General features: G+C 44.7%; 1 protein-coding gene across 1 annotated transcript in view; it reads left to right on the top strand.

Moving 5' to 3' along the window:
• Positions 1 to 10,455: 10,455 nt before the first annotated feature.
• syt14a (synaptotagmin XIVa) overlaps positions 10,456 to 19,421 on the top strand; it is a gene marked incomplete at its 3' end in the record, with an annotated part of 44,766 nt that continues 35,800 nt past the window's right edge. Inside the window, exon 1 of the mRNA XM_080550515.1 lies at positions 10,456 to 10,498. The remainder of the gene's footprint in view (positions 10,499 to 19,421) is intronic.

Consider the following 19,421-nt stretch of genomic DNA (forward strand, 5'->3'; position numbering starts at 1 on the left):
AAGGTGAGGAAGATGAGGAATGTAAAAAAAATAAAAATAAGGGAACTTTGTAACTTAGACTTCTGTCTAAGGTGGGCAGATGGATACCTGAATATACTGGAGTGTAAAATGTTCCTCAAGTTAATCTTAATTAGGGGTCTATGCAGCAAACCATTTACTCTACATTTACATTTTTGGCACTGAGCAGATTCCTTCATCGTAAGAGACTTACAACAAATACATTTGTCTAAGTAAGTAAATGTTAAATGGTAAATGGACTGCACTTACGTATATAGCACCTTTTTTGCTGCTCCAAAGCTGCTCCAAAGCGCTTTTACAACGGCCTCTCATTCACACACACATTCACACACCAATGGCGGCAAGCTGCCATGCAAGGCGCTGGCCCGCTCACTGGGAGCAATTTTGGGGTTCAGTGTCTTGCCCAAGGGTTAGGGTTATGCTTGGGCCAGGGGCCATTGGCAGTCACAATGCTAGGTGAAGGAAGAAAAACCATAGCCCTAACCTTAATCTTACATTTCTAAATTTCTCTTAGCAGTATCAGTAGAGAAATTGTACAGTGGGGTAGAGGGGATGGAGGGACAGTTAAGGTGTAGCCTGAAGAGATGGGTCTGAAGATAGGGAGTGACTCTGCAGTCCTGACATCAGTGGGAAGCTTGTTCCACCAGCAGGGTGCCAGAAAGGTTAAAAGCTGTGGTAGCACGACTGCTGCTTCCACGTAGAGTCGGTGGTGCCAGTCGGCCACCAGAGGTGGAAGAGAGGAGTGAACAGGCAGGTGTTTGGGGGCTGACCATTGCTTGCAGGTAAGATGGGGCCCTACCCTTTGCTGGCTGGTAGGCGAGCACCAGGGTCTTGAATCTGATGCGAGTTGCTACGGGGAGCCAGTGAAGGGTGCGGAGCAGAGGGGTGACATGGAAGAATTTGGGGAGGTTGAACACCAAAGCAGGCCGGTAGCATTCTGGATGACCAAGAGTTGACAAGCTGCTTCTCTGGTGAGGAACGGAGGTCTTGAGGTCAGTGGACGGAGTGAAAGGACGAGGAAAGAGTGGACAGGAGGAGGGTGGAGGAATCAATGACACACTCTCTAGTCAAGTGTTGTGTCTTCTTAAGTAACTTGTTGGATATGAATCAAGAATATACTTCTGAGTTTTAAGACTATTTATTTAAACAATAGACAAAGTTACAAGTTGAATGATGCTGGAGTGCTGGTTTCTGGAATGATCAGAGCCGCTTGCTGGGCTGGTCGAGAAGGGCAGTCCCCTTCGCTCACTCAGTATTTATCAACAATAATATGTAAATACAGTTTCAAATAATGGCCCTATCACATTCACCGCAGAGCTGCTCCAGGTGTGAAAACTAGGCAGACTTTTCATGATGTCACTTGGGTTATAGGTCAGGGGGTAGGGCACAGACACAAGAAGCCATCTTATAATGCCCACATGGCCCCCCAACAAAGGGTCGTAAATATCCCATCCCCCCACAGTTAGGAGAATGTCTTACAGAACTTATGCAAGTCAAAAAGCACAGACAATACAGGCCCATTCTATATACAGTCCATGCATGTGTGTGTCAAGTAAAATATACTACACAAGCCAAAAGATTGCAATACAATGGATTCAGTGAGTAATCCCCCCCTACTACCTAGTACTACCTAACCAGCTCAGTGACCTTGCGGTCAGAGTGTCCGCCCTGGGATTGGGAGGTGGTGAGTTCGATCCCCGATCGAGTCGTACCACCAAAGACTATAAAAATGGTACCTGATGCCTCCCTGCTTGGCATTCAGCATTAAGGGTTGGATTGAGGGTAAGACCCCTGTGACATACCAGCGTCATGTCTAGGGGGTGTACTTGTACATTAAGCCGCCACACGCTACGGAAACAGGAAATGGCCTATGGGCCATTAGGCTCCAGAACCCTCAGAGACACAGCACAAACATTCTGAACCCACATTTCAATTTGCCTGGTTTGACATCACGTGTGATTGGTTGAATTTGGAACCTTATAAGTCTTCATAATGTGTCATACGTTATTTCTATATACAAGAAAATATCAAGTTCATTATGAGAAGATACAAGACATTATAATGCAGTTGCACATGCGTTACAAATACATTATAGATGCTCTGAGTCTTACCGAATAGTCTTTCTGACAAGTAGCCTCTATCGGGAGCACTGTGAGAGGTTGTAGAAACAGGAATGAGACAGGGAAGAGGATTCTACTCCCACACACAGCTGCTCTATTGATCTGGGCTATAACGTAACTGTCTTTTATAGCTTGGTGATAGCAGTAAACATGTTATCTTCCATTGAGAGCTGAATCCTGACTTGATATCTGTGCGTAATACATTTGTATTCAAGATAATGCCAGAGTTGGTTACAAACATTCAAAGTTTTAGATAAGAATGAAAGAAGAGATGCCCTGTCTGTAGTTCTTTTTTATTAGTATTTTTTTTCTGTGTTGTGCAGTCCCACTCATATTTTTTATTGGACAGATACAGTGAAGACAGACAGGAAAGTAAGGAGAGAGGGCATGTCAGCAGGGCATGGGCCGGATTCGAACCCTTGCCGACATAGGCATACGTGTGCCCCCACTCTATTGCATTGCAATATTTTAGCTTGTTCTCTGCTGTCTTAAAGGCAGCCGGGATAGAGCAAGTGGTCAGGGAGAATTGATGACAGGGTGGTAAGGAAAGGAAGGATGTCGTTTGAGATGGATTGGAGAAGGGGTGAGAGGATGGGATTGAGAGGGCAGGTGTTTGCCTAAATGGATGAGACACATTTTAGGATATCATCAGGGGAGAGAGGGGAAAGAGATAATAAACCACAGACACATCTACTAGTGGTAGTAGTGATAGCACAAAGTTGTGTGAAAGAGCATCTATCATCCTATCATCCGTCTTCTTTATAAAGTAGGTGTCGAAGTCATCTGCAGAGAGGGAGGAGGGGTGGGCAGGGGAAGGTGGGTTGAGGAGTGAGGAGAATGTGGCAAACAGTTTCCTTCGGTCAGAGGCACACGATTGAGTTTGCAAATGGTCTAATGAAGCGTTGGCAGAGAACTTCAGGAAGAGAGTGTGATAACATGCTAGGTCATCAGGGTGGTGTATTCCTCAATTTCCTCTCAGCTGCTCAGACAACTGAGACAACTGCTCAGCTTAGAATTATAAGGTTCTATCTCCGTTTAGGGTAGTTCAGAGATATTGAGCGTCAAAGTTTTTACATTCCATTATGTTTTGTGAGATGGAACCTTTGTATTTTATTAATTACTAACTACAAAATGTCAACATTTTTAAAATAACATCACACAGGCATTAATAAACACCTAATGGATCAGATTATGTAAAAAACAAAATCTTGACCAAAAATGGAGATAGAACCTTGTAATTCTAACGTCACGAACTAGCGAGCTAGTAGAACAGACTGCCTTTGAGCAGCTGAGAGGAAATGGAAGAATACACCGTCCTGATGACCTAGCATGTTATTACACTCTCTTCCAGAAGTTCTCTTCTGGCATGTCTGAATGGCATGGGAGGAGAGGATCTTGCTGGCCTAGAGGAGAGTGGACACAGATGAGAGTCAAAAGATGATAGAGGATAATAATATAATAATAATAATAATAATAACTTTTTATTTGTATAGCGCTTTTCCTGCAAACGTTGCAGCTCAAAGTGCTCCAATCATTATATAATCATAATTTCATTATTTAGTCATTTAAAGGCAATATTAAAAAGAGGGGTTTTAGTCTTGACTTGATTATGTGCTGAGGTTGCATCCCTAATGTAAACTGGCAGTGCATTCCACATGAGAATGCAGCAGAGGCGGATTTAGGATTGTAGGAGATCCGGGGCTTAGCCCAGAGGGAGAATATAATGTGCGCAGAAAAATGTTGCCTTCAACCTTCAACTTACCACCACCTTAAAGCGGACAAAAGGCTGTATTACAAAATAGACAGTAAACACACACACACACACACACACACACACACACACGTCAGTCACCATCATTTATATTTGTATAGAATTACAGAATTGATGGGCTGAGGCTAGTTATGTTACAGTATGTATATCAGGGCAGACTCTGGGCTCACCACTTATATTGTATTGATTGTCTTGTCCTGTGTTATATGACGATATATTACATGTATTGTTGGCCTGTGTATAGTACTGTGAAATCAAATCCCCCCTGGGACATTAAACAAACTTAGTTAGTTAGCGTTACATCTTAGGATAGATTTGAGTCATGTTCTGTATACATACATACTACCATAAGGGCATACTTAATGTGGTTACTTCATGTTTACTAGCTGTAACATTAACGTTACATCATTCTTTTTCACTTGTTACTCAGTCAACCAGAGTGCAGATATCAAAGACTATCAGCCTGTTATTCACTTTATTTGTATAAGTATTATCCTTTGTTTGATTTCTTACCATGTACCGTAACAGTACCTTGCTATGTTTCATTTTCATTATAACATAACGTTATGTTATGATAGCCAGCTAGCATTAGCAAACCGGAAAAGTAGTGTCAGTGAGTCAGTCACCTTTCTAATAAGATTCACAAACCTGAAACATCATCTATGTCATCACTGCTGGTGATGTCATTGTTGTCAGCTGCTGATACTGCTGCTGCAACAGTTCTTGGCACTTGTTTTGTTGAAAAAAACTTTGGGATATCCATCCTTACAAAGTCAGGTACTGATTGAGATCACTTCTTCTTCAGGGCAGGGCAGGCTACGCAGTACGCAGGCTAATGTCGCGCAGCTGCTGCCTCTCTGTTGGACTCCGGTACTGCACGTTACTCACGTAAAAAAAAAAAAAAAAAAAAAAAAAAAAAATACTAAAACATTCGGGGCTTTTCAGAAAAAAGCTCTATTGGGCTGATATGCTAGCACAAGACCTGAGAGCTCTATTGGGCTGATATGCTAGCACAAGACCTGAGAGCTCTATTGCTCTGATAGGCTAGCACAAGACCTGAGAGCTCTATTGGGCTGATATGCTAGCACAAGACCTGAGAGCTCTATTGGGCTGATATGCTAGCACAAGACCTGAGAGCTATATTGGGCTGATATGCTAGCACAAGACCTGAGAGCTCTATTGGGCTGATATGCTAGCACAAGACCTGAGAGCTCTATTGGGCTGATATGCTAGCACAAGACCTAAGAGCTCTATTGGGCTGATATGCTAGCACAAGACCTGAGAGCTCTATTGGGCTGATATGCTAGCACAAGACCTGAGAGCTCTATTGGGCTGATATGCTAGCACAAGACCTGAGAGCTCTATTGGGCTGATATGCTAGCACAAGACCTGAAAGCTCTATTGGGCTGACATGCTAGCACAAGACCTGAGAGCTTTATTGGGCTGGGATATGCTAGCACAAGGTCTTTCAGATATTCTGGTGCTATGCCAGTGAGGATAGAGAATATATGAGGAAGGAGGAGCAGCACCAGTAGACAAAAGGGAGAAGGATTCAGTTGATGGTAGGAATGATGGAACGGAGGAAAAGAGAGAGGTGGGAGAGAGGGTCCGCAGGGTAACAGAATGGGTCGAGCTTGATTGGGAGGGGGATAGATTTGAGGGGAAAGGAGAATGATACAAAGTGATAGTCAGAAACCGGAAGAGGTTATAATGAGGTGGATCAGGATCGGGTAAAGATAAGGTCAAGCTGATTGCCTGGCTGCTTTATGAGTCAGGGGAGAGGGATACAGGGTCAAAGGTCAAATGAGGAGATAAGGTGAAGAAATCTTGAAGAGTGTCACCCAGAGAGAGAGTGAGAGAGGTATGCCGGGAAGAAACTGAGAAGGACATTCATCTCATCTAGTGAATGGCCAAGCTGCCCTGGGGGGCAATAGACAACAACAATGTTTGACTGGGAAAGTAACAGAAACAACATGGAATACAAATGAGGATATGTACAGAAGTGATAGAGAAAGAACACTAATGTCCACTTAACACTAGAACAGCCGTGCCTATTTTACCTACTAGTAGAGCCGCCTTGGGGGTAAAATAGACCCTCTTTTTAGAATGTAATTTACACACAGAGATCACTAGAGGGCGCATCTTTTTTTAGCCTGCCTACTACACAGAAAAACGGCAAAATATCTTCATACTATCTTATCCTGAAGTGATTTTGAAAATGTAAGGATACTGGGTGGTAGAACGCACATATCTAGGACAAGTCATGAAAGGAGGGTCCTGGAAAAAAAATGTTTACTCACAGGGGTCACTGTGACCCCTCACGGCTCTTCTAGTGTTAAGTGAGATGAGCCACCCCCTCAACCAGAGGGTCTAGAGGTGTGAGAAAAGGAGTAGACAGCGGAGAAGAGAATGCTGCTGGAGTGGCTGTGTTCTCTGATGTGATCGATGTCTCAGTTAGGGCTTTCACATCGCCAAGGAACCGTTCCGGTTCACATTCCAGAACCTAGTCTGTGAAAATGTCATCATTTTCTCTTGAACTCCAAGCTACCACTATTCTTCACTGCATTATAATGTGCTGGATTTGCACTAAACATAATGCTTTGTAGTAAAGTAAGATGGCCTCAATTCAACTTATTGAGTGATTTGTTGATGACATTTTGTCTTTTTTTTCCTTCTTAATCTCAATAAAAACGGAAAAGATTGAGGTGTTTTAAAACTTTTGACCGGTAGAGTTTATATATTATCCCCATATAAGCCACTCTACACTGGCTTCCTGTTAAGTTCAGAATAGATTTCAAGACCCTTCTGCTTGTTTATAAAGCTCTCACTGGCACAGGACCAGAATGTCTGAAAGACCTTTTGCTAGCATATCAGCCCAATAGAGCTCTCAGGTCTTCTGACGCTGGTTTTCTCTGTGTACCACATGGAAAAAAAAAGAGATTTGGTGAGGCTGCATTCTCATTTTATGCACCCAAATTGTGGAATGCACTGCCAGTTTACATTAGGGATCAGTACATACTGTATGTTCAAGTCAAGACTAAAAACCCATCTTTTTAATATTGGCTTTAAATGACTAAATAATTAAATTATGTTTGCAGGAAAAGCGCTATACAAATAAAAAGTTATTATTATTATTATAATTATTATATAAAATAGAGCCTAATGTAACAAAATCTGTTGCTTGGGGTTGAGGAAGGTGATCGCTGGGCACTGGCGGACTCAGGAGGGGGGCAGGGGGGGGGGGCGACTGCCCCTCCTGGTGCCCCCACGGTTGAAAAACGTCTCTTAAGTGCCCTTTTGAGTAGCAAAAATGCCATTTTGAGTGGCGAAAATGAGAGGATGTGCCCTATTGGTGCCCCTCCAATGGTCTAAACTTGACCATGTGCCCCCACGGATGAAAAAACGTCGCACTAAAGTGCCCTTTTGAGTGGCAAAATTAGAGGATATGCCCTATTGGCTGCCCTTCCAATGGTCTAAACTTGACCATGTGCACTGATGGGGTCCCATGTTGTGCAGCAGTAGGTGCCCTTTTTTTCTTTTCGCCCCTGCCCTTCAAACAGCCTGAGTCCACCACTGTCGCTGGGTGTGTTTTCTTACGCTAATTTCTTTCTGGCTTTTGGCAGAATAAGTAAATATCTTGATTTTTGCCAATACGTGTCGTTAGAGTGAAAAGGATCTCCATTTTTGTCAAAATTTAGTTTCTTACATAATCTGATCCATTAGGTGTTTATTAATGCCTGTGTGGTGTTATTTTTAAAATGTTGACATTTTTGAGTTAGTAATTAATAAAATACAAAGGTTCCATCTCACAAAACATAATGGAATGTAAAAACTTTGACGCTCAATATCTCTGAACTACCCTTAACGGAGATAGAACCTTATAATTCTAAGCTCACGAATAGTGTGTCTTTCCATCTTTACAGCCTGCACCGTCTCTCCCTCAGACTGCATACTATTACCATGGTAATCCTCAGAGGGAGAGATGAATAGGGTTAGCTCGCTCTGCCAGGAACATAATGGAAACTCCTAGCTGCCACCAGATAAAGAATGGGTTAGTGTTACACTGTTTGGAGACATTGTGGCCGGTTACAATTACAGCAGACAAACACTTCACGTTTTGATGTACAGTGTCATTTAAAACCTGGAGTGGCATAGTTGAGCTTGGGATACAATCTTGTATGCAGGTTTTAGAAGGTGCTCAGATACAGTATATGTAGTTGGCCACCGTGATTGTGTTACTGCTCACACCTGGTATATTGTGTCATTGAATGAATTCAGACAAAATCTGAGTGGATTCAATTATTCAATTAAAATTGAAATACAAAAAACCCTCATGTACATTATGTATTATGTATTCAGACCCCTTGCTATGACACTCTTAAAATGGGCTAAAAACAACAGCTACTGTCACATATTCCTATACATATCAAGGTGAAATTTACAAACATGTGAATCACAAGGTGGTTTTGGAAAACACTTGCCAAACGCCATCGCACGTTAGCCTGGGGAAACTCACCCCAGAATGGTTACCAATCTCCAGGTTTATAATGATGTCATTTTCCGAAGAGTTGATTGACTAAATCATTCTTACATACTGTACGTGAATATTTTACATTGGATGTACCTTATCTTTCAACAGATCTGGTCAGGTCTAGTTAGTTAATATTTATAGTACGTGCCTCAGTGTGTAGAGGATTATTATTAGAAATAACTCATGTTTGTTCAAGCAGTAGTTACTAGACAAACGTAGTGACTCGTAAACATCACCAAAGCAGATTCTGTTTCCATTAGGTCCCCAGGGGCCTCATTTATAGAAAGTACTCAGATAAAATGTTGATCTTACGCGTGTCGTACGTTGAAAACCACATTTATACAATTTCAACGTGAGTCAATTTGACCGTGGAAACGATCGTACCTCTACGTCGAGTATTGACCTTGCGTACGCACATTACCTACTGGTTATGCAGAGTTATTACAGGCATGTGAGCCGCACTGCCTACTGTAATTCATGCAAGTGGCTCGTAATAAAATTAACAATGTTGTTATCAGCCGAGAAAATGAGTTTAATTCAAGATTTAAAAGGAACTGATGTTTATGATTGTATTTCAGTCTTCTTTTATATCCCTCCGCAGCTGTCTATCTCCCCTTCAACATGCCTAGTGCGTTCCACAACGGACCTTGCCCGGCCACGCGCTAAATTATACTGGATTTTCTCCGGTGTCTGGGAGTGAGCAAAGGGAGTGAGCAGCCATATAAGAATAAGACCACCTGATAAGAATAAGACCATTATATTATTACAGTATAAGCAGCACTCGAGTTGAGGGGGCATGGCATCCCCCCAGAAATAAAAACTGTAAAAATCGTCCCCCTCTTTCCATACTTTATCTTTTTTTTTACTTTGTCATTTTTAAAAAATCAATGAACGTGGTATTACTGCTATTTCAAGGTGCGAGGGGGCACGCACACATGCAATTACATTTTTACCAAGTTACTGACACTGACGCTGAGGGGATGCTAAAATTGTCCTCATATAAAAATCCACCACCTCCCCTGATTTTCTTTTACAACTTGAGTACTGAGTATAAGCATGTGCCTGGTTAGTTGTCATGATCAAACGTTACAAATGCAAGAAGCCACCCTTCTCTGCCCTCTCCCGCTTCCAGACGAACGCCTACCCTATATTATTGCACTTGTCTTAATTCAGCCGCTATAATTGAGCCGCGTTAATACAAACCTCATTCACATGCATTCATTTTACCTGCGTTGGTATTTATAGAAGGAAGCACGTACGCAACTTTAAACCATCTCAGCCCGTTTTATAAATAATGCCTACGTCCGTTTAGAAAAATGTGCTTACGTGAAAGTCAAAGGTGACGTTCAAGTACTTTTTTTTAGAAATGAGGCCCCTGGTATCATATCAGACATAAAAGACCACAAGTTATGTCAGTCCCATGAATACACTTACATAGGCCTTTCAATTCCATAGGGAACATAGGCCATCCATGAAACCCCTCCATCCCCTCTGGATTTGTGCTCTCCGATCCAGTTGTTGCCATGACAGCCCTTCCGCCTTCCTCTCCTGTTGGTGATGGTTCTAGGTCCTCCTGCCTTGTAGGTTTCATGTTAGAGCCAGCTTAGCGATTGATTTGTTTTCTGAGTGTGTGGCCTATCCTCCTGTGGTAGATCACGGACACACACACACGCACACACACACACACACACACACACACACACACACACACACACACACACGCACACACACACACACACACACACACACATGCACACACACACATGCACACACACAGGCACACATAATGTGAATACAGCTTTCATTCAAAAGCTATAAGGATGACCAGGGTATGACTGTTTATCCCTGCAATGTTTTCTACATCTCCTCTGTAGTAAATATAGTATGTCAATGTGTCCCAACCTGTTTTTCTTTTAATATCCATTGTAAGGGTTATTTGTTTGTCTAGCATTGTCTCTTTGAAGCCATCCAAATTTTTTTAGGTAATAAAAAAATACATTTTCTTTCCAGGTGGCGAGCGCAACTGTGGAGTACATGAGCTCATCTGCATCAGAAAAGGTATGAAGATCAGACTGGGTGTGGGGGGGGGGGGAATCACATTTTGACCTTTGAAGTCATCTCCTCCTACATCCCCTCCCTGTTAGCCAATCATTTCCATTAATCACTATGTTATGTCCATTAATCACTATGTTATGTCCATTATTCACTATGTTATGTCCGGCTATGTTGAAATGCATCTCCAAAACACACCTGTTGCACTTTTTATTGTCTTCCTATATTTGTCTGTCTTGTTCTTTTTGCTTCTCAATCAATTACTGTTTACACTCTGCTTTTGTCCTGGCTTTCTTGGCCTTTGGTTATTTAAGCAATATCACACGAGAGGGAGTGCTGTTATCAGGGTTCCCACACCTTCTAAGCACTTTTCAAGGACTTTCAAGACTCAATTCCCTCAAATTCAAGGACCCAACACGGCATAGTTTGAGACAGATCTAGATGACAATTTATATAATAGGAACTATCTGCTCACAGACAACAATTAAAAAGAGAGGCTTTTGAATGTAGCGGCTTGAACATGACCCTAACCCTAACCTTTTTTTATATCTATTTTTTAGAGAGAGAGAGAGATAGAGAGGGGAATTCAAGCACTTTCAATGACCCATGTCTATTTTCAAAAACTTTCAAGGCCTTAATTATTTTTTCTCAAATTCACAAACTTTCAAGGATTTCAAGGACCCGTGGGAACCCTGTGTTATACTGAATATCAGCACGGCTGTGATTTGGTCGGAGAAAAGCAATAGAAAAAAGAATTTCTATTGCGCCTTTCATAAAACCCAAGGACGCTTTACAATTCTACAGGAAATGGTCAGACAGACAAAACAGAAAACAAACAAAGCAAAGCAGAAACAGTGACTAGGGGCCAAAGGCCTTGGTGAACAGATGAGTTTTGAGGGCTAATTTGAAGGAGTCCAGGGTGGGGGCGTTGCGGATCACTATGGGGAGAGAGTTCCAGAGGGTAGGTGCGGCCACGCTGAAGGCTCTGTCCCCAAAGGTCCGTAGGTTGGTGCAGGGGGTGGACAGCAGGCCCAGGTCTGCGGACCGCAGGTTCCGGGAAGGGGTATGCTGGGGGAGGAGGTCAGTGAGGTACTGGGGGGCGCAGGCGTGGAGGGATTTGTAGGTGAGGAGGTGGATTTTGTATGTGATGCGGGACTTGACCGGGAGCCAGTGGAGGTGAATGAGGGTGGGGGTGATGTGCTGCCAGGGCTTGGTGTGGTTGAGGACCCTGGCAGCTGGGTTCTGCACATACTGGAGCCATTAATAATCAATTAAAAGTTTCGAACAACTGGGCCCTGGAAACTATCTCTGGTCAGCAGAAAAGGGCCCTAATCACTGTATATGAATAAAGTTGATACCATATGGTCATACTGATATACTGTATTCATGTCTTGACTGTACTACCACCGTAGTGGTTGTGAAATAGCCCTGAGGCTAGCTGAGGCTAGATGCTCATGTCAGATACTTTGAACCTAGCTGTCTGAGCGTGTTGGAAGATACCCAATTACTTTACTGAGCCAGCTGGGCTGAGCTTAGCAGCTGTTCATGCAGTATCTCACACTCAATGAAGACCTACAGGATGATGCAGAGCTATTCCTCTTCTTCACCTTCTTCCTCTCCTTCTTCTTCCTCTTCTTTTCCTCTTCTCCTTGCTGTTCTTCTTCTTCCTCTTCTTCTTATTTTTCCGTTTTTTAAGTTCTGCTTCTTGTTCACCTTCTCCTCTCCCATTTGAGTTCCCAAAGGTGATTGCCAGTCAAGAAAGGAATATACAGTTCAAGCCAATATACACCTTAACAAATGGCTAGGCTTCCCACGGGTCCTTGAAATCCTTGAATGTTTGTGAATTTGAGGGAAAAAAATCAAGGTCTTAAAAGTTTTTGAAAATCGACATGGGTCATTGAAAGTGCTTGAATTCCTCTCTCTCTCTCTCTCTCTCTCTCTCTGGCTATTTTTTTTAAATATATATATACATATGTATATATATATATATATATATATATATAGGTAACATGTAGAAGTTACTAAGGTTAATTAGTTAGCTAGATTTTAAACCGACATAACGCCGTTAGATTTGAAAACCGTTCATGGTCATTCCTATTATATACATTCTCATCTCGATCTGTCTCAAACTATGCCGTGGTGGGCCCTTGAATTTGAAGTAATTGAGTCTTGAAAGTCCTTGAAAGGTGCTTGAATGTGATGTTTCAGAAGGTGTGGGAACCCTGAATGTTGTTGAAGTGGCGTCTAGCCTGACTAAGCTCATTTTAAGCCATCATTCTAACACCTTTGTTGCAAGCTATTAAGCATAACTCTGTGTTTCGGTACACATGCTGCTTCCTTGTCTTAGAGCTTGCTCCCTTTTCCCAGTCAGTTGCTGTCATATCTGGTCTCAAACAGGTTCTCTGCACCAGACTTGGTTGAGTCTGGACTTAAAACAAGCTCTTAGACGCCAAGCTCAGTTGAACAGTAATGGCATAGCTTTTCTTTATTTTTTTTATTTTTTTCTGAGTGGGGCAGTCCCACTCATATTTTTATTGACAGATACAGTAGAGATTATAACAGGAAGGATGGATGAGAGAGAGAGAAGGGATGACATGCAGCATATGTCCGCGGCTGGAATCCAACCGGGAACCCTGCGGTACATGGTCAACGCCTAATCCACTACGCCACCTAAGCGCCCCGATGGCATAGCTTTTATGGACATTTTTAGAGGGCTTCGTTGACGTGCTAATGCTAATGTGATGCCTCTCTGTCTTTCGAGCACTGAACAGTAATGACTCACTCCTTATTCAGCAAAAGAAGAAGTGGACTCTGAGTGTTTCTCTGAGTGTGTGTCGGAGGATGTGGGTATTATTTCAGTGGTCTGGTTGTGTGTTTTTTATTTATAATTGTTTGGGTTAGCTGCTTGTGTTTTCTTGTGTCATTGCAGTCAGATTTGCTTGTGTGGCCTTATACGTCAGTCCCTCTTTCTCTGTGTAGGAGGTGTGTGTGTGTGTGTGTGTGTGTGTGTGTGTGTGGACAGTGAGAGTGTTTGTGTGTATGTGGGTGTCTACCATGGATTTGTGCTTTGGAGAAGGTTCGTGTGCTTTTTGACATTCTGGATGGCAACCGTTTCCATGCCAACGGAACCAAGCGAGGGTAGTGAAAAAGGAAAGACACATAAGCAATAATGTTATTTCCATCAATTACAAAAACAACTGAGCATGGGCATATGTTCTGATGTGGTCACAGCCATGGATATGCTTCGTTCTCCTGTTCTGTTTTTCATCTGCTGTTTTGGTGTTGTTGTGGTCCAGTTGTGTGGTCTATTGAACAGTGCATTCACTTTGCTGGGTATTTATGGAAGCAGCTAAACTATTTCAAGGTACTCTACACATGCATACACATTTAATTTTTTAGGATCTCTGGAGAGATGAAAGAGATTATTTCAAATATATATAGATGTAGATATAGATAGATAAACGTGGAGTCCCCCAAGGGTCTATCCTTGGACCTCTTTTATTTCTGATTTATATTAATTATTTATGTTAAGTTCCCAAGGTTCTGTCAATAATCTTGTTCACAGATGATATGCGTTTTCCATTCTCACAGCAATCTTGAATACCTTGTTTCAACAATCAACAGGGAGCTGCATAAGCTTTCTGTGTGGTTTAAAGCAAACCAATTGTCTTGTCTTTTTATTTAACAGTGGTAAAAATAGAGTAACAAGGATGTCGAGGTTATGAAAAAACAAAAACAACCCGGCGGTCCACTGAGAGGCGGGATGGAAGATGGACCAATCAGGACAGATAACACGGTAACGACTGGAACGGCAACGACTAACGATCAAAGGATCCTGAGAGAATGCAGCTGTGGGTGGTCCAAAGTAACAACCTACTTGGGCCTGCGGATCCACCAGGGGAGGACAAAATGCGGCGGCAGCTACCAGATGCAAGCTTGCACTGCGCCAGCAGGTCAGACAAGGAGGAATCAGAGCCAGGTTGAGCACCACAGTGCTACTGATCCCACCATTGCATCCGGGGAGAGAGAGCAAGAACAGCCTCCCCAGCAGGATTTGCAACCACATCTGCACGGCCCACAACAGGAGCATCAGAGTACAATGGCAGGTAGAGAATCCACCAAAGAAACCCCAGAGAAGCCAGACCGGAAACCCAAGATCAAGTGGCCAAAGGCCAGCGACAAGGATTCATGGAGAAGCTTTGACGAAAGCTTACATACCACCCTCCAGAACAGTCTAAGAGGCAGCACAACGTCCAAGCTGAACATCTTCGGCCATATCATCTATGAGGAAGGCAAGGGAAGATTTGGAGAGATGCCTCAGAGGAGGACCGTTCCTAGGCAGAGCGGGAGACAGGAGAGAGAAATCCTCCAGCTGGTAAAGGAGCGGCGACGTTTGCGGAAGGCATGGAGGAGAGCTGAGGAAGAGGAGAAGGCGGGCTTGCAGAACCTCTGGAGTCAGATCAGAACCAGACTCACCCACCTGAGGCGAGCTGAAAGGACCAGGAAACGTAGAAGCAACAAGGAAAAGGCAAGGACGAACTTCCTCCGGGACCCGTTCAAGTACGCCCGGGGTTTGCTTGAGGAGAAGAAATCAGGGAAGCTGCAGACCACCGAGCAGGAGCTGGAGGAACACATCAAGGACCAGCTCAGTGACAGCCAAAAGGAGAGTCCCCTTGCAGGCACGCGGGAAGGTATTTTGACTGGGGGTGCTGAGGTGCTGTCTATATACGCTACAGGGAAAAAAATTGCCAGGGAAAAAATTATAACGATTTCTCTCCCTCCCTCTCGCTGATTGCTCGTTCGCTCACACGCACACAGTGGCATAACGACGGGCCCCAATGCACGGGCAATAATAGTTAAGCACGCACGCATGCACCCACACACTACAAAGACGTAACGTTAAATATTTTACCAACAATGTGTTGGAATTTACAGTAATTTCCACTAAGCTCACAGTGTCCCACAATGTCCACAAACATGATGTTGACCATTATTACAGACAGCACTCCATGTCGATTGGTATTGCATCTTAACGGAAGCCCTTCGCTGCCGAAGAATCGGATGGATCTGAATATCAGTTCTAATACGTTTCTGGCCGTCTGTTGCTCTTTCTCAACAACGTCCGACAGTAGAGCATTAATGGGAGTGTTGTTAAGCGAAGCAAGCAATCTCACCGATTCTGAATGTATGTCAGACATCTCGTGTTGGCTAAACTGACAAAAGCCTCCTACTGTAAATGCACTTGTCTTTCTGTCGTGGTGCCTTAACCCCTTCTCTATATAGCTTTACTGCAAGAGAAGCAAAGAACAGGGTCTCTTTCAGTGACATAATGCAACCATTTCCACCTGGTAAACCAGCTTTTTTTTAAATGAAATGAAACTCGAATGTCTCTGTTCCAATTTTCCTCCCAGGAAAACGTATGTCTGGTCGACACGGCTCGTCAAACGGGGGTGGGGGTGGGGGTGTCAAGACTCGGATGTCAAGTCCCTAGCAAGATATGACCATGTGATCACTAACATTAAAACTAACAAACACATTTTTACATTTATTACAAAAAACACATTTATTTTTATTCCCAAAAGCAACAATAGTTATTATATTGTTTTAAATTATTGTTTGAATAATATTTTATTTTTAAAATTCAGGCAGGAGGAGCTCCTTCTGCTTGCCGCTAGGGGGTGCTGCAGCACCCTCAGCACCCCCCTTCCCGCGTCCCTGTCCCCTTGGTTCCCCAGGGCACGTACCGCTCCCACCCGAGCCCTCTTCTCAGTTTGACACCACTCCCCCCAGATGGTCTGAAGTTAAGCAGGTGGTGGAGCATGCATTTACATTTACATTTTTGGCATTTAGCAGACGCCTTATTCCAAAGCGACTTACAATCAATACATTTGAATACTAAGCATGTGAATCAGCAATCCACCATTCGTTGCAGGAGGAGTAATCTAGCTCGGGCCCGGGGCCACTGATAGAAGAAAAAACCTTCTCCCTATCGCCTTCTACTAACCTTTTTTTTTTTTTTTTTTTTTTTCTGGAGAAACTTAGAAACAGTACAAGGGGGGCAATAGAAGTTCTTAGGGACACAGTAGAGGGAAAGCGGGTGTCTTTAGGAGACGTAGTGGTGAGGGTCAGAAGATGTCTCAGGAGGAGCAGTTAAGATGTAACCTGAAGAGATGGGTCTTCAGTCTACGACGGAAGATGGGTAGTGACTCAGCCGTTCTGACGGCCGTGGGGAGCTCATTCCACCAGCGGGGAGCCAGTGTTGTGAAGAGACGTGATCGGGCAGCCCGACTGCTGTGTAGAGGAGGTGGGGCCAGTCGGCCAGCCGAGGTGGAGGAGCGGAGTGAGCGGGCAGGGGTTTGGGGGGTTACCATTTCCTTCAGGTAGGCAGGGGCTGTCCCTTTAGCTGCCTGGTATGCAAGCACCAGGGTCTTGAATCTGATGCGAGCTGCTATCGGGAGCCAGTGCAGGGTGCGAAGGAGAGGGGTGACATGCGAGTATTTGGGGAGGTTGAATACCAGCCGGGCAGCAGCATTCTGGATGAGCTGCAGAGGTCTAATGGCTGAAGCGAGGAGCCCAGCCAGGAGTACATTGCAGTAATCCAGGCGGGAGATGACCAGTGCCTGGGTCAAGAGTTGCGCTGCCTCTCTGGTAAGGAATGGTCGTATCCTTCTGATGTTGTAGAGGAAGAATATGCAGGAGCGAGCCGTTGCTGCAATGTTCTCCGCACAGGATAGTCGGTTATCCAGGATCACTCCAAGGTTCTTAGCTGTCAGGGAGGGGGTTACAGTAGAGTTCTCCACTATGATGGAGAAGTCTTGGAGAGGGCAGGCTTTCCCGGGGATGAAGAGGAGCTCGGTCTTGTTAAGATTGAGCTTGAGATGGTGGTCAGCCATCCAAGTTGAAATGTCAGCGAGACATGCTGAGATACGGGTTGCCACGTGTACATCAGACGGGGGGAAGGACAGGAAGAGTTGAGTGTCGTCTGCGTAGCTGTGGTAGGAGAGCCCATGTGAAGAGATTACCGAGCCAAGAGACTTGGTGTAGAGGGAGAAAAGTAGGGGCCCTAGGACAGAACCCTGGGGTACTCCAGTGGAAAGGGTTCGTGGAGAAGACAGCGATTCTCTCCAGGTCACCTGGTAGGAGCGGCCCGCCAGGTAGGAAGAAAACCAGGAGTGTGCGGTGCCCGAGATGCCCAGGTCTGAGAGGATGGAGAGAAGGATCTGGTGATTGACTGTGTCGAAGGCAGCAGACAGGTCAAGGAGAATGAGAACAGAGGAGAGGGAGGAAGCTTGGGCAGAGTGGAGGGCTTCCGTGACAGCAAGGAGCGCAGTCTCAGTGGAATGCCCAGCCTTGAAGCCGGATTGGTGGGGGTCTAAGTGATCCATCTTCCGGAGATAGTCAGTCAGTTGTTTAGATGCCGCGCGTTCAAGGGTTTTGGAAGGGAAGGAGAGAAGGGATACAGGTCTGTAATTGTGGACAGATGATGGGTCAAGGGTAGGTTTCTTGAGGAGAGGCTTGACTCTGGCTATTTTGAAGGCCGCTGGGACAGATCCTGTGGATAGGGAGGAGTTGATTAGGGTGGTAAGGTAAGGAAGGATGTCGGCGGAAATGGATTGGAGAAGGGGGGAGGGGATGGGATCAAGAGGGCATGTGGTTGCCCGCTTTGATGTGATAAGTGTGAGCATCTCATCAGGGGAGAGGGGGGAAAAAGATGACAATCCAGAGACCAAGTGTCGAGGAGAGAGTTTGGAAGGGGTGTTAGCATTGTTAGTGGGAGGAGGGAGAGGTGGGGGGGAAAAGGTGCTGCTGATGTCGTCCACCTTTTTTTCAAAGTAGCTGACAAAGTCATCGGCGGACAGGGAGGAAGGAGGAGGGGGAGGAGGTGGATTAAGGAGTGAAGAGAAAGTGGAGAACAGTTTTCTAGGATTAGAGGCAGAAGAATGTATTTTGGAATGATAGTAGGATGCTTTAGCAGCTGATGCCGAGGAGGCGTAGTTGGCAAGGAGAGAGTGATAGAGGTTAAGGTCATCAGAAAGGCCAGTTTTTCTCCATTTCCTCTCAGCTGCTCTGAGCTCTAGTCTACAAGCATGTAGCGTTTCAGAGAGCCAGGGAGCTCGAGGAGAGGATCGAGCTGGCTTCAGGGTTAGTGGACAGAGGGTGTCGAAGGATGAGGTGAGAGCGGACAGGAGGGTTGATGATGCCGCATCAGTGGATAGAAGGGAGAAGGATTCGACAGAGGGTAGGGAGGATAGGACAGAAGAAGAGAGGGTGATGGGGGACAGGGTACGTAGGTTACGACGAGAGGGTCTTAAGTGGTTAGAGGCTGAGAGGGAAGAGGACATTTTGAGGGGAAGGGAGAAGGATATAAAGTGGTGATCAGAAACTGGAAGAGGGGTAACGGTAAGGTTGGAAGTGTGGGAAGATCTGGTGAAGACAAGGTCGAACTGATTGCCTGCCTTATGAGTTGGAGGAGAGGGGGACAGGGTAAGGCCGAAGGAGAGGAGAAGGTCAAGTACTCCAGATGAGAGAAGCTTCTCAGATTGGAAATTGAAGTCACCTAGTAGTACGAGCGGAGTGCCATCATCAGGGAAGGAGCTGAGAAGGCCATCCATCTCGCCTAGGAAGTCACCGAGCTGGCCTGGGGGGCGATAGATGACAACAATGTGGAGTTTGACCGGGGAGGAGACGAAAGCAGCATGAAATTCAAAGGAGGATATAGACAAGTGTGCCAGGGGAAGGACAGTATGTGACCACTTGGGCGAGATGAGGAGTCCTGTGCCTCCCCCTCGACCAGAGGGTCTAGGGGAATGAGAAAAGGAGTAGGCGGCAGAGAGGGCTGCCGGTGTAGCTGTGTTTTCTGGTGTGATCCAGGTTTCAGTGAGAGCAAGGAAATTGAGGGCCATAAGAGATGCATAAGCTGAGATAGCGT

Source organism: Nansenia antarctica, assembly GCF_963989245.1.
Source record: "Nansenia antarctica genome assembly, chromosome: 1".
NCBI classification, from domain to species: Eukaryota; Metazoa; Chordata; class Actinopteri; order Argentiniformes; family Microstomatidae; genus Nansenia; species Nansenia antarctica.